The 16104-nt window shown below is 34.4% G+C and overlaps 1 long non-coding RNA gene across 1 annotated transcript; it reads right to left on the bottom strand.

Moving 5' to 3' along the window:
- Positions 1–11998: 11998 nt before the first annotated feature.
- On the bottom strand, positions 11999–15399 carry LOC136829101 (uncharacterized). Its single transcript, XR_010850289.1, has 3 exons — positions 15329–15399; positions 14308–14455; positions 11999–13001 (listed from the first exon to the last, which is right to left on the bottom strand). It is a non-coding gene; the product is annotated as an uncharacterized lncRNA (long non-coding RNA).
- Between the last annotated feature and the right edge of the window lie 705 nt (positions 15400–16104).

Genomic DNA, 16104 nt, shown 5'->3' on the forward strand with positions numbered 1-16104 from the left:
ATACAGTATATATATATATATATATATATATATATATATATATATATATATATATATATATATATATATATATACCTTTTTTTATTCTTCCCACACTACGAATTTCCCTTCCCTAATATTTGAGAGTTAAACAGAAGCATTTGATCTCAGCTTCGAAAAACCGTGAGAGAACTGCTCGAGGTGAAATATTATAATTGCATGGAATTAAACTCTTTTTTTTTTTTTTTTTTTTCCCGAGCCCCGAGGACGATTTGAAACTGTAATGGTGAACGCACTATTCTAATGTGGTGTTTCAGCCACCAACCAACAGATATGCTTGTGGAAATGCATTCTCAACTTTGCCCATAAATGCCAAGATAAAGAAAATAAATGGTACGAAGGTATGGCCTTTTTCATTCAGGTGTGCTTGCTCTAACGCAGAAATAGTAGGCATAAAAGTTTTTTTTTTAAGGTGATTTTAACGGAGAAATCATGTTTAAACTATAATTGCATCAACGTCCTTGATATATTTCTGTTCTGGTATTGACGATTTTTTTGTATCTTTCTTTGGATCCAACGCAGGGCATGGGTATTTAACAAAAAAGGGAGGTCGGCACCTTACAAAATACGCGCACTTTCATAGTACATACAGACATTTTGTATATATATATATATATATATATATATATATATATATATATATATACATACATATATATATATATATATATATATATATATATATATATATATATATATATATATATATATATATATATAGATATAGATATGCATGTTGAAAACCTCAACTCATATATCGCATACTGGGCAATGAAATGGAGAAAGTCGAAATCCTGGATGCCTATCCAACTGCATAGCTGTAACCTGGTGCAAGATCACTTCATGAATCACACCATAAAAATTGGTGTTAGTTATTAAAAATGGGACAAAGGGAAGCGCACATCCGAATATGAGTAATCGCCATTTACCTCTAGCTTCTAAATACTGTGACAGAAAAAAAAAAAAATGAAAAATTGAAAGTACTCGTTCCAATTTCACGGAATGGTTATATCAATAACCTTTTTCAAATAGCATCACATACCATTTCATAAGAGAGAACATCTTGAATAATGGCATGAAATATGTGAACTTTTTAAAAAAGTTATTAGACTCTCGAATAACAAGTTCCACGGGACGGTCAAGGTTTTAGAATATTCCTGTCCATGCAGGCGGCGTTCCCCTCCATTCTGAGAAGTTTTTCTACCATTCCTTCCATGTTTTTGTCTTTTTTCTTTTAACCTTTCACTGCGAGCTGCTGCCATGAATTTTGATTCCAGACAAATTCAGTTAACGGAGGCTTTTATGATATTCCCTGTTTTTTTTTACAGTAAGGTTCATTTCCCTATGATTATCTTCAGAACAGCGTGAGAATGTGTTTGAGAATGATTACATAATTGTCTAAATACTATTTTTTACCTCAAATCTCAGCATTTCGAAATATTAAGAAGTTTATAGAATAACTGATAGTCCTCTCCAGCCACGTCACTTCATGCGTGACAGCATGACGAAAAATTCAGAAGACAGAAAAATTGAAAGAGGAGGAAATTAGAACATGTCATCTCCTGGAGTCATTCCAAGAAAACTTCTCTTGGCAGAGTAAATTGTATCTCTGAAGAAAGTACACTGGCTATTGCTATTCATTAGTAAATAAACAAATACTTCTGACGGCAAGAACAGGAACACATTAACTATACAGCTGGTCTCTGGGAAATGTTAAAGGAAATGGCTCACATTTTATATATATATATATATATATATATATATATATATATATATATATATATATATATATATATAAATAAATAAACATATATATAATATATATATATATATATAAATAAAAACTATATATATATATATATATATATATATATATATATATATATATATATATATAGAAATACTCAACACACAATCACGTGTGGAACAGAAATAAATTTCTGGCTCGCATCAGGATCGAACCCAGGTCTTTCAACTGAAAGGCAAGGGCGCTGCCCACTAGGCCATAAAGTCAAAAAAGAAGCTGGAACCTGAGGGCAACCGCACCCAAGGAATTACCTGGGCAAGCTAACTGCTTGCATACCAGAGTGTTTTCCCCAAGTTCCCGACTCAGCAATGACCCAACTGACAGCATTTCATTCGAATTATCCCTTCTGAGTGAATAAGATAGAAATAATCAACACAAAACGTGTGGAACAGAAACAAATTTCTGACTCACATCAGGATTGAACCCAAATCTTTCAGTTGAAAGGCAAGGGCGCTGCCCACTAGGCCATGCAAGTCATAAAAGAAGTTGGAATTGAAAGACCTGGGTTCGATGCTGATGCGAGTCAGAAATTCATTTCTGTTCCACACGTGACTGTGTGTTGATTATTTCTATATATATATATATATATATATATATATATATATATATATATATATATATTTATACATATACACACACACATATATATATATATACATATATATATATATATATATATATATATATATATATATATATATATATATATATATATATATATATATATATATATATATATATATATATATACATACAAGCATGCATGCATGCGTGCATGCAGATATCAAATTACACCCACTGTCGTTGGCAGTTCATATTCCTCCAGCGCAAAGTAATGCAGCAGTCAGTAACAGCGTTATCCTTTACTTCCCTATGTTAACAAACATGATTTTCCTGTCCGGTTGCAGCACCCTCTACGCGCTATTAGATTAGATGGACGCGAAAATAACTCTGTGAGGACCGTCGCTCCGATCACCTCTGTTTTCCGTTCCGAACCCCTAAGACGGTTTGCTCTTTTCATTTAAATGTTCAGATGTTTATTTTGAAGTCGTAGTAGGATTTTTTTTTTTTAGGTGCTTATACGGTTACAAATGCACAGTATATATTCTATAATTTTGATTATATACTCATACATAGGTATATATTTGCTGTGTTTGTTTTATATCTGAGAGTGTCAGTGTTTCAACTGGGGCATAATGGTGACTACACACACACACACACACATTATATATATATATATATATATATATATATATATATATATATATATATATATATATATATATATATATCTATATATATATATATATATATATATATATATATATATCTATATATATATATATATATATATATATATATATATATGTGTGTGTATATATATAATATATATATATATCGCATACAACAATGCATCAGTATTGGTTATTTTTATTTACAATAAATGACATTCTGAAATCTTTCATCAAAATCACTAACCTGAGAGAATTTTTCAGAGAGAGAGAGAGAGAGAGAGAGAGAGAGAGAGAGAGAGAGAGAGAGAGAGAGAGACTGTATTCCTGACAAGTATCTTGACAAGGATGTATGTGAACGATTTTCCTGTGTCATGGTTCGACTTTGATGTAATTGGAAAATTTGATATGTCCTTGTTTTACGAGTGTAAGTGATTAACCTTCGGGGATAATGTACATGTAAATACGAATGAGAGAGAGAGAGAGAGAGAGAGAGAGAGAGAGAGAGAGAGAGAGAGAGAGAGAGAGAGCTGTATGAATATCTGATACGTGTTTCCCCCTCGCGGAATTCGAGTTTACCTCGTCGAGAAATCCGTCTTTTTATGCTGATAATCAACGAAACATAATAGCTAACGGAGGACTGACCACCTCTCTCTCTCTCTCTCTCTCTCTCTCTCTCTCTCTCTCTCTCTCTCTCTCTCTCTCTCTCTCTCTCTCCGTCTGAGGATCTCTGCAGTCAAAAAAAAACCCACCAGATACACACAGTAAGTTAAGCAAACATACCCGGATCGTTCCATTACTACCCATCATCGAACTTGTGAAAACTTGCAGGAGAGAACGTAATTTATTCTTGACGAGAATTCAAATCAGGGAACTGGAGCGCAATTGGTCGCAATTGGCCCTTATTTTCTAATCAAAATAAAATTTCCATCTTCTTTTACGAATGCGGTGGCGTCCTGGAAGCCGCCGAGAATTTCGATTCCCGTGAACTTTCACCTGTGGCAAATTTCCCACGCAGATTCTCCTTTTTCCTCTTCATCTTCCGTCTCCTCTACTTCTTCTTCTTCTTCTTCTTCTTCTTCTTCTTCTTCTTCTTCTTCTTCTTCTTCTTCTTCTTCTTTCCCTTTTAGCCTTTTCTGCCTGGGCGGTGAACTTAGTTCCTGATTTGAATACCAAAATCGAAGGCAAAATTCTGATCGGGTACGCTTTCTGGTTAAGCAGATGATTCTTGTTTGCGGTTAAAAAATGCTCTTCCGAGTAAGATACAGCATTAAAAATGGACGAGATGGTTTCATGCCTTTTGATTCACATAACGATCCGGCAATCCTCTGGGTGCGCGGCTTCAGCGAGTTTCTTTCATTCGACAGGTAAACTTTGTCATTTTCATCCATCTCCTGCTTATCCCAACTTTTATACAGTTTCTTTGATGGTAGTTCTATCACTGACCTTGTGATTGAGCCTTGCCCTTAACTCTCTTATATTTTGTCTTAGACTTCACTGCGACAGACACAAAAGTAAACGTCAATTGCAACTTTGTCATCTCTATTACGTATTTCCCGACAACTCGGCTTGCCCATAACTCTCATATATTTCGTCTTAGACTTCAATGCGACACAAACAAAAGTAAACGTCAATTGCACCTTTGTCATCTCTGTTACGTATTTCCCGACAACTCAGCCTTAAGCAGTTACTGACATTATTAGACGAGGTACAAAACAGATGATATACCGAGATGAAATGGAAGGGGTATTTTTCGGTAAAAATGTTGCAGATACCAATATTTTACAAGTGCTCATCTGGAATACATTTAACCACACACCTCTTCGTACACAGACGTAGCTGGATAAAGGATAGCTGGAGAAACTGGGGAGCAATTAAGGTGTGACCAAAAACGACTGTGCAAAAAAAAATAAAAGGCAGAAAAGCACAGCAGAAAAATGGGAAGGCATATTGAAGAACCTCAAAGCGCTGCCTACACTGTGCTTGGTGAAGCGTGCGTGGCAGGCATTGCTTCAGTGAATCTACAAAGAAATATCCTGATGTTATCAATGTAGTTATTGAAATTCCTTGAGCAACAGAAAAGCGTTTGGCGCGGGTGCTGTGATTTTAGAAGCAAACGTGCGCACTCATTGAAACGAGAAAATGAGTAATGCGAGTTATTCTGCTATAATTTTCGATGTGAGAAGTGGATCTTGATGATAACTTCGAAATCTCTCTCTCTCTCTCTCTCTCTCTCTCTCTCTCTCTCTCTCTCTCTCTCTCTCTCCCTCCTCTCTCTCTCGTTGCCTTTCGTCCTATTCCAAAGAAAGGGGTTTGCAACTAACCATTTTTTTTGGGGGGGGGTAAAGAATCTAAATATGGAAATATAGGTAATTTATCCTTAAGGAGAGATTACCCGTTTTACTATATTTAAATTCTCAAACTCAACAGCCTCTTTAGTACTCTTTTCTTTCATATATTCCATTACTGACATTTAAGCAAATGGAAAATAACTTCACAGTCAGTACTGTAGGGTCATATGAATAAGTTTTTGTTATCATCGAAAATACATTTTTTTCCGTTCCTAATGCATCGTCCAATACATCATCAGGATATTGTAATTTCTTGTCCGTTTACTCGTTGGTGAATGCCGATTCCTTTGCTTTACCGCCTAGCCAAACACTGATGATTGGTACGTTTTCTGATTACAGTGAATCTATGCTTATTAATAGCCGGCATAAGCGAGACAAAATCATTTGCAACTGTAAATCAAATTTTTATTTATGTCGCAAATTCTCTTAATTTACCAAAGAAGGCATTTACATTTTCATTCCCCGGTCATTTACATATTATCGCGCCATTTAATTCAAATTAACAATCGTTTGTGCACAGCGTAATGAATTCTTTTGAGGCGTTCCCAGCGAGCGATGCTTCCCGCTGCCTGCTATTTGGAGAATCAAATAAAGCGCCCCAACAAATCATGATGAATAGATGCTACATCGAAACTCGTAAGCCTAAAATCAGTATTGATCTATGCCTTATCTACTTCACTTATCAAAGATACATTATTCCCCTTTTCAGAATTTGAAATGGTCCCAGCCAATGGACTGAGTATCCATAATCAAGTATTCGATAAACCTCAGTTAGCAGAACCAACATATTTTGAGAGGCGTGAAATTTTAACTTTCAAGGCCCCTACGTATATGGTAATTGTAGGCGAAGTCACTCACAGCGTTTTAATCGAATTTCTATTCCAGTTTAATTATTCTATCACTTTCTGTAGAACTTTTGAGCGAATAAATAGACTTAGTAGACGGATGCAATAATGCAAATAGCAATAATGTTTCAGGTTTTGTGAGTTTGGATACAGCAAAGTGCAGTTGTTGATCAGCTAGAATTGTTATCTGATACTTATCTGATACTTAAGAAGCAAACTACTGGATATCCCATTCTCCAAGAACACTAACAGAACGAATCGAACTAAGTTTTATGGCCTGGAGAACTACCTTTAACTGGTGTTAAATAACCTATACATGAAATCAATTGAGTGCATTTGTAAGGCAATATAATTCCAGAGAATGGAACTGACAACATTGTACATGTTTGTACAGGAAACTAAATATAAAAAGTTTTTTTTTTTTTTTTTTGTAGAATAAATGACTCGATACTAACCGGTAGTATTTACTATGAGGATGAAAAATAATTGTAGCATACCCAATATTGGACAACCGCTTACACAGAATTACCGCATACTTGCATTTTTCGTTTGTCCTCAGCAAGAAATTACAGAAATTATGATTCGCATAAGAACACTGTAGAAAATACAAGCAAGAACTCTATGTACCATGTAATAAAGGATCCACTGAGGACGTCAGACATTACTTTGCATTAATAAGAAGAGGGAACCAAATAAAAAAAATACATATATGACTACGTAGTACTAATTTTTTAAAATATTACCAGTTTCTTCAGAAAATTAAGTAATAATGGAATATTTATGAACAATACCACAATAAAAAAAAGAACCAAGAAAGAGTCCTCATCACAACATCAAGGAAGGTCTGATCAAATTCCAAATAAATCATGTGGAATTCCATTCTGGTCAAATTGGAAAATTATTGAGAAAAGAGAATTGGATTGCATGAAAAAAATCTGTAAGGTATGCATAGGATGACAGTGTAGTTTTGGTTCTTGCTGAACAAAACTGCCATCGTTTTGACTGGAGAGGCACGTGAAAGCTTGTTTATTCAAGTTGTATATTTGAACGTCATATAATAGAATGAGTTTTTTTTATGTAAAATAATCATGTTCAAATTCTATATATAAACTTCTAATAGGCTAATGGAGTGAGATTTTATAAAATTTTTAACAGGAACATGAAAGCCACCCTAAGAATGTTCGGCACAAACTTGGTCAATTCTTTTATAAAACGATGTAAAACAAATAAGTTTCAAGTTTTGAAACCTTGTTTATTCAAGTTGTATATTTGAACGTCATATAATAGAGTGAGTTTTTTTTATGTAAAATAATCATGTTCAAATTCTATATATAAACGTCTAATAGGCTAATGGAGTGAGATTTTATAAAATTTTTAACAGGAACATGAAAGCCACCCCAAGAGTGTTCGGCACAAACTTGGTCAATTCTTTTGTTCGGCACAAACTTGGTCAATTCTTTTATAAAACGATGTAAAACAAATAAGTTCCAAGCTTTGTATCTGGTCTTGTTTAATTGAGTTGGCTTAATGTCTGGCTGGGCCTCGGGAACGAGATTTGTAGGAATGTGGGTTAGTCTCCATCCATTAGTGGGTGGAACTCTTACCTTTTAGCCCGAATTTTGTAACTCTGCTGCTATTTACCTGATCTCTTGGAAGTACCTGAATAGAACCAATGAGGACCTTACATTTTGTTATACTTCTTACATGTGGTACTATTTACAGTTATACAACATGTGTTCCTGTGATTTACACACACACACATACAATATATATATATATATATATATATATATATATATATATATATATATATATATATATATATATATATATATATATATATATATATATATATATATATATATATATATATATATATATAAATATTGTATAACATATAAATGGGCGTGTGTATGTGTCTGACTTGGTACGTACATCACTTTGTGTTTGGTGAGCAGCTCAGGAACAGAGCGCCTCTGCTGGGGTCTCATCGAAGAAAGGAAGCAATTAAAAGTACTGATTGATATTGCTCTCCTTGTCTCGAAGTTAAACTGAAGGATATTTTATTTCTTAATTACTTCTGTCCTGTTTTTGATATATTAATTTAATTACTTTATTAAATGCTTCTGCGGCGTGGTCTGTATAAACACAAGTAAGAAGTGTCTAGGTGCTTTATTAAATTTAAATTTATTTTTAGTTATTCAGACATGTTACATTGAAGCATGGAAAATTCAAGTTGGTGAACACGCGTTATGTTCGGACATTTATCTTTTTCTGATGCATGTGAATTATTAACAAATAACCTCCTTCTCTGGCATATCACGGCTTAAAATATTTTTGAAGACAACTGTAGACAGAAAACTTTCTCCACTTCCTTTCATACTTGCATCAGACCCCCAGCCAGTAGACTACTTGTCTTTCTGTTATGGTCAATTGTTATCTATAGATCGTCTGGACTCCAAATGATCAGTGCATGCTACTCACTGTCATCTCAATTCTCCCGATTATAGATTCAAATGCTGACTATGTCCCTTACAGGGATGTCAGTCTTAATTCCATGCAAATTGCACAGCTCTACATTTAGTTAAATCAATATGATTTTATATCTGTGTCATTTGAGAAATATGAGAGGATAAACGTTCTAATTAAGTCTTTTATGGCTTTCACTAGATATAGTTGTGCCTCAACTTCGTTTATCTATAGCTTTTAAGTTTTCCATTTCACTCACGCCCCTCCAAGCATGGTTAATTGAATAGTGATTCATTATTATTATTATAATTATAATTATTATTATTATTATAGACAATTAGGAAATGTTATGAACCACCCTTGGGTTCATCAGGCTCTTTCAAAACGAAAATATCGGGCTGAGAAAAGTCTGGCAAAAATTGGGGCAGGCAAAGGAGGAAGGAGCTAAACAAAACCTTAAAACTAATTCTGCTGCCACCCAACTGCTGACTCCTAGCTGCTATGAACCTGACTGACGAAGTCGGACACCATCCGACAGGCGTCCACTCACCTAAACAAAAAACATGACCAGGATAACAGGTATAACAATCATAACAATGGAACAATCGGTAAACGACTGTCCCAGCTAAACGACAGCTAAACCTGACAGCATACAATGGTATACGTGTACTAGTTTGGAACGTAAACTTACTCAGCTATGCAGACCAAAATTCCCAAATGTGTGAATATATGAGGGCATAAAAGACTAAATAAGCACATTTAACTACACAGAGTAATTTGGATACATAAGTGTTCAAGTAACTATCGCAGAGGAAATGCGAGGAGCTAGACTAGTTGAAGCAGTGAAACATATTGTGCTCTACAGTTTCCACCATGCGGGATAAGTTTCAGTCTTTTCGGCAGGGAAATCAATGCAGTAACGCAGGCAATGCATCTAATAACTGAAACAGGTGGAAGCCAATTTCCTCGCCAGGAATGGGAAGTTCCCCGTCAAGTTCTGATGAACATCCAACACATTTTCAGTGCCGGTGAAAACCCACTGCAGGGGCCGTAACACAACTCTTGGAAACACTTTTGAAACAGCAGTTGGCGCCTAACGTACAATTCGCAAGAACTCATAAACGTATAAACTTAATGCCTGGATTAGCTTAACGATTGAAAATGCCCTTGGAAAGTATCTGTCCTTTTTGTCGCATTACGGAGCGATATGCTATGTTACACACACACACATACAATATATATATATATATATATATATATATATATATATATATATATATATATATATATATATATATATATATATATATATATTATATATATTATATATATATATCACTGACTCTTAAAAGAGTCTCATGGGGAAAATACCAGACAGTCCCACAAGACTTGGAGCGAGAGATGAGTTTTAGCAATTATCAGTCACAACCCTCTTCAAGGGTTGGGCTTTATGTCTCCCCAAGGAACACACCTGGGGTAGGTAGCTGTTTCCCGTGTCTTAATCTCCAAATCTAATTAAGCTCCTGCTGAGTTTCCTCACTTTACTGGCCGTAGACCTCTTTCCTTAATCCGCAGGTATGGGCAACGACCCTGCCCAAAGTAATGCCCCAAGCAACGTACAAGGCTTTATAAGGCCAGAGTGGCCTCCAACTTGAGTTCATGGGTAACCTCTGCATGTATAGAGCTTAAAAATGGCAGGAACAAACCAAACCAAGAACCCTTGACTTTACGTAATTGTCCCTCACATGAATAAGACCCTAAACCGCAGATTTTCCCTTGCTTTGTCTACGAAGTTTTCCTAACATTGAGTCAGATGTGTAATTAATACAGTAGATTTCTTGATAATGTAAGAACTCCTGCGTTCATCCGTTGCCGCCCAGAATCAAGTAAGTATTCCTTGGACGTTCATAGAAATTAATATATATATATATATATATATATATATATATATATATATATATATATATATATATATATATATATATATATATATATATATTACATATATATACATATACTGTACATACTATATATATATATATACATATGTATATATACATTATACATATATATACATATATATACACATACTGTATATATACATATATACATTTATATACATATACAGTATATATGCATATATATACATTATATATACATATATATATTTATATATACACCTGTATATACACACATGTGACGACTGGGACTGTAAGATGGTGTGGTATTGTAATGAAACTGTGAATGAAAAACCTTTCTTTATGAAAAGCTCAACTCAGAAAATGTATAGAACTTAAAAATGACGTGAACAAACCAAACCCAAATCCTACCATTTTTGGACGGACGAGGCAAAATAGAATTATGCAGAAATTATAGGAAGGAAAATTCCACAACAGGGTGAATCTCAACTTACTTTTCCGACTTGATGACTTCTATCAGATCTGGCCTGGGTCATGGCTGCTTCCTGATAAATCCAAACCTGTAAAATAAAAGAAAAAATCGCATTAAAAGACGTGAGCTATGGCAAACAATTTTTGGAATACTGACACATTAAACACTTAGATCCGAGTCTGAATATTTCAGTGAAAAAGTGAGTAACATTTTTTCATTCTATGATGCAACACAGCCATTTCTTCTTTCAAATATACAATTCTGGAAATATTACACTATTAGGTTTTTCAACTAGCCACTCCATAGCCTACAACTACATTCAAACAGATGTGTATGGCTTATTTAAAACTACATTTAGTTTATACTCTCATTTACTGAGTAGATTTCACATGGTAAAATATGAACTAAATGAAAATTTAGGGGCTGAAAGTTAACTTATACTATGCCACTATCTTATAATACAGAAAATTTACTAAAAACTAACAGCGTCGTAATTAAACGAAAATACGATCTCGTTAGTTATCAGTTCCTATTTATCTTACGAAATAGTTTTTGTGTCCGACTAAAGAAAGGGTTCATTTTTATCTGAATTTTTAATGAATAATGTTACATTACATTTATAGTTATACTGAGTAATCTTTCGCAGCCGCATTCAAGATGACTATGTACAATTTTGGACAAATAATAATTTGTTTTTCGTTATCTTATATGTATATATTTCCATATGATTTCAATCTGAAAAATATTTTAGTTTTAACGTTACAACACTAAATGTACATATTTTATTACATAACTTTCAGAACATATTTTGTTAATTTGAACTAATTATAGTTAGGTTCTTAATTTACATAACTAGGCGGCTTTATTCCCCTATGGCCTTTTCGCCTTGCTTGGCAACTAGAGCGAAAGACATCTGCATTGGAAGATAAATTAGCCAATTATCGACTTGGCTCTTAATCAACACCGGAAGGTATTCCATGACACTGACGGCGGCCTACAGCCTCTTTCATCTCCCTTTCAAGTTGCTTGCTAATTAAGGTTCATTTAGGTTTCTGTTCTCTAGGTATTACAAAACCTCCTGGGATTTTAATGACATTTACGCAGACCTACTGTCAGCTTTATTCTGTGACTCGGACATCGCTAGATAAGAATGATCATTCTGAAACCATGGAACGAGAATCAAATTACAAAATACATAAAACCTAACAGCAAGAGAGAGACGCACACATGCACGCACATACAAATAAGGTTTACAGCAATAATGATTGAACTAAAAAATAAAAAAAAAGAGGGAACAAATTGAAAACTAGGAAATCATCTAAACTAGCTCGTTTTAGTATTGTATCGGATCCCATAAAAGGGAGTTTTAATTAAAAATATATTTCCAAAATAGACCGCTGAATATACATGACATTTTCAGCAAAATTATAATTCATTTCATTTTCTATTCCATCCACCTCAGCTCATTTCCTAACAAAATGTTTGGAACAATAAAGCTTGACATGACAATGAACATTAGGCTTTGCCTACGGTCATCTAGGTTACATTAAGCCACTTTATATAGGTATTGTAAAACCCTGTGGATTTTAAGACTCCACCCAGTCAAGGTAACTACAGAGTTCTTCACGATTTCATTTGACAACTTACGGCAAGAAAACCAAACCATTAGTGAAGGTAAAGACGTTCATATTTACATGCGATCTTTGTTGAAAGATCAGTTAATCGCACCTTTAAATCAAAGCAAGAATTTTTGGTATAAAGCGCAGTATATCAGTAACCGCAGGCTCCTGTCTCACCTCATTAAAATATTGTTGTAAAAGCAAAGAACAGAAGTTCTTGAATAACTGTCTCTACTCTGATCCACAACCTGTAAAGCAAAAAAAAACTATGGTAGAAAGGTTTGTACTTCATACAAACAAAAATTACAACTTTTTAAGATTTTGGTCAGTAAAATATAGTTTTGTTTTAAGTTAAATGACTAAAAGCCTTCACAGAGATCCAATTTGCTTCTAATACAGACAAACCAACCACTCAAAAAACCCTTGACTAAAGAAAAAATAAAAAAATTTACAACATTTCAGAGTTCGGTCAGTAAAATATAGTTTTATTGAGTTAAATGAACTAAAAGCCTTCACATAGATTCAATTTGCTTCTAATACAGACAAACCAACCACTCAAAAAACCCTTGACTACAGCAAAAAATAAATAAAAAAAAAAAAACATCAAGTGCTGGCAAACCAAGCAACGGGAGGCACTCAAAAGCGCCAACAACTGAATGACCAACCAGAGAAACGACCGCTTAAAACGTCACAACGTTCAGAGCCGCCAAGCAAAATGGCAAAAGTCGATTTGCCAAGTTTAAGAGCATAGCACGTTCTGGTATCACTCGCCGATTGTATAAAATAGTGTATCTGAATTGCAGTAAAGTGAAAACAGAGGCCTGTTCATTGTATGATTAGCATGAGTTTCACTGAAGTTAAACTTAACAGCAGCCATAACTTAGGTTAATAATTCAACAGAGGCCTGTTCATTGTATGATTAGCCATGAGTTTCTCTTAAGTTAAAATAATTAAACTTAACAGCAGCTACAACTTCCGTTAAAAATTTAAATGGCAAAAACAAATTATCTACAGAGACGTTACGTTAAAAATTCAAATGGCAAAACAAGTTATCTAAATTAAGAGACGTTAAACCTTAGTTTTTAAGACAATGCATTACTAAAAACCTAAAAATCTTACTGAAAACACGAAGTTAAACATGCAAAATTAAAACTTAAATTATTGCCGTGGTTGGAAATTTGGATCTTAAATATATTAACTAAAATCATGAAATGTTTAGAGGATTACGTTAACTACTGTACTATCATGAAACTAATCTGCAAAAGTTACAAATTCTCCACTGATAACTGCAAAATACTAGAATAACTCATAAGCTACCAGTATACACTTTGAATCTCTCAAAAATCTAAGATCAAGATACGGTAATACTAAAAATAGACTGATGCACTTCAAGCCTGAGAGGATAAATTTATTAGTTCAAACCTCCCATGCACATTACGACTATCGGACGAGGCATAAGAGGGGGCCTCCACCCCTACAGGGGTACCGACCGCCCCTGTAGGGGTGGAGGTGAAAAAAAAAAAATCACTGAAAACCTTTGTACAGATAACGTACCTCACCTAGTGTTTATTAAGCCCAGCATGGCCCCCAGAGAGTAGCTCGTTTTTGAGTAGTTGTGAAACATTCTGGCTGGAGAATTTTGACGTCTATTTCTCAAGAGCGTATACAGTTTGTGTCATGAAATGGTACAGATGTCACACATCTGAAAGTAATTTAAAATTAGTATCGTAGCAGGATACGGATTTGCTTTATAAAATATATAGAAATATAATGGTTAGATGTTTAAAAGATAAAAATGAAGATATAAAGCTTTAAAAAAAATGGAAGGCTTTACACGAAAGTCACAAGAATTTAACGAAGATAAAAACTATAAATATAAAGCTTCAAAAAAATGGAAGGCTTTACACGAAAGTCACATGAATTTAACACGAGAAAAACAAATATAAAGCTTTAAAAAAAATGAAAGGCTTTACACGGTCACAAGAACTTAAAGATAAAAATTTAAATATAAACCTTTAAAAAATGGAAGACTTTACGTGAAAATCATAAGATTTTAACACCCATTTCCAAGTACATTGCAAATTAAATACTAAACTTCACGGACCAACAGATCTCCTGGCCCTAAAAGTTACATTCGTATTGAGGAAGCAAATGAAACCTAAGTTTCATAGCCTAGATATGGTAACTAAAGCCTAAAAAATTTCAGAAACATTCAATACAGTCCACAAGATGCTATTAGTTGATATCTACTGTACAGCAAAATTTTAAGGAAGGAAAAACATATGAAATGCTGAAAACACCTAGTTTAATCTAAAACTTTAACCCAAAATTTAAACAGTTTTCTTCTAAAACAATTTGTTGAAACAAGCTATTGCGTCAAGTAACCATACCACATGAACCCTTGCGATAATGGAAAAAAATCTATAAACTGAAGCCACGAAAATCTCAGTGTTATCATGAACGTAACGAAACTTCACCTTTACAGAGCCTGAGAGAGTCGCCACAACTAAACGTATACCATCTAGCACGCTACCAAATTCCAACAGCGAAGATCAACTGGTACGAAATTACTTACTGCTGCTCAAGTAGCGAGGAAACCAACAAAAAACGAACAGGATAACACCACGACACTTAACTTTACCAAAGTCGAAAGCTAACTAGAGGACTTACTTGCCGAGAACCTCCCCGCTGCTGACGTCACAATCAAGGACCATGGATTCACCTGCCTTGAAATTGGACGGTTTATGCGGGAGAGTACTAAGGGGAGACTTTAAAAGAATTTGTTGATGCTTTTACGCTAATTGACTGATTCTTCGTTTTATGGCTTCTCGATTCTTGATAAAAAATTAGCCTCTGTGTTTCATGACAGAAAATTTTATCAATAATTAACCGAACAAGAGAATGAATATTCTTCGGTGTATTACGTATTGTCACGCAGTAGAAAATCATTACTGTTTACCGTTTTTTCCCAAGGAGAGAGAGAGAGAGAGAGAGAGAGAGAGAGAGAGAGAGAGAGAGAGAGAGAGCATCATTTGGGTTTTAGTGACTCAATCTGGAACGTTTCCTTGTAGTAGGACATGAGAGTATTCCGTATTCCTCCCTTCTCCCCTCGTCAGTACTTACTCATAAGGCCTCGCTTGAGAACTAACCCTAATCTGGGATATAATGTAGACTCGCATCCGCTGTTATGGGCGTCTTTTGTTTCTACTTGAGGGTGTACATTTTCATTTCCCTTTAGCAGAGAGCTGTAGTCTTTATTGTGTGTGTAACCAACGGATAGGTTTGCTTAAAAGCAGATGGGTGTTACAGACTAATACACACACACAAACAAAGCCACTCCAACATCTCCTA

Source organism: Macrobrachium rosenbergii, chromosome 44 (assembly GCF_040412425.1).
Source record: "Macrobrachium rosenbergii isolate ZJJX-2024 chromosome 44, ASM4041242v1, whole genome shotgun sequence".
In the NCBI taxonomy this organism is placed as follows: domain Eukaryota; kingdom Metazoa; phylum Arthropoda; class Malacostraca; order Decapoda; family Palaemonidae; genus Macrobrachium; species Macrobrachium rosenbergii.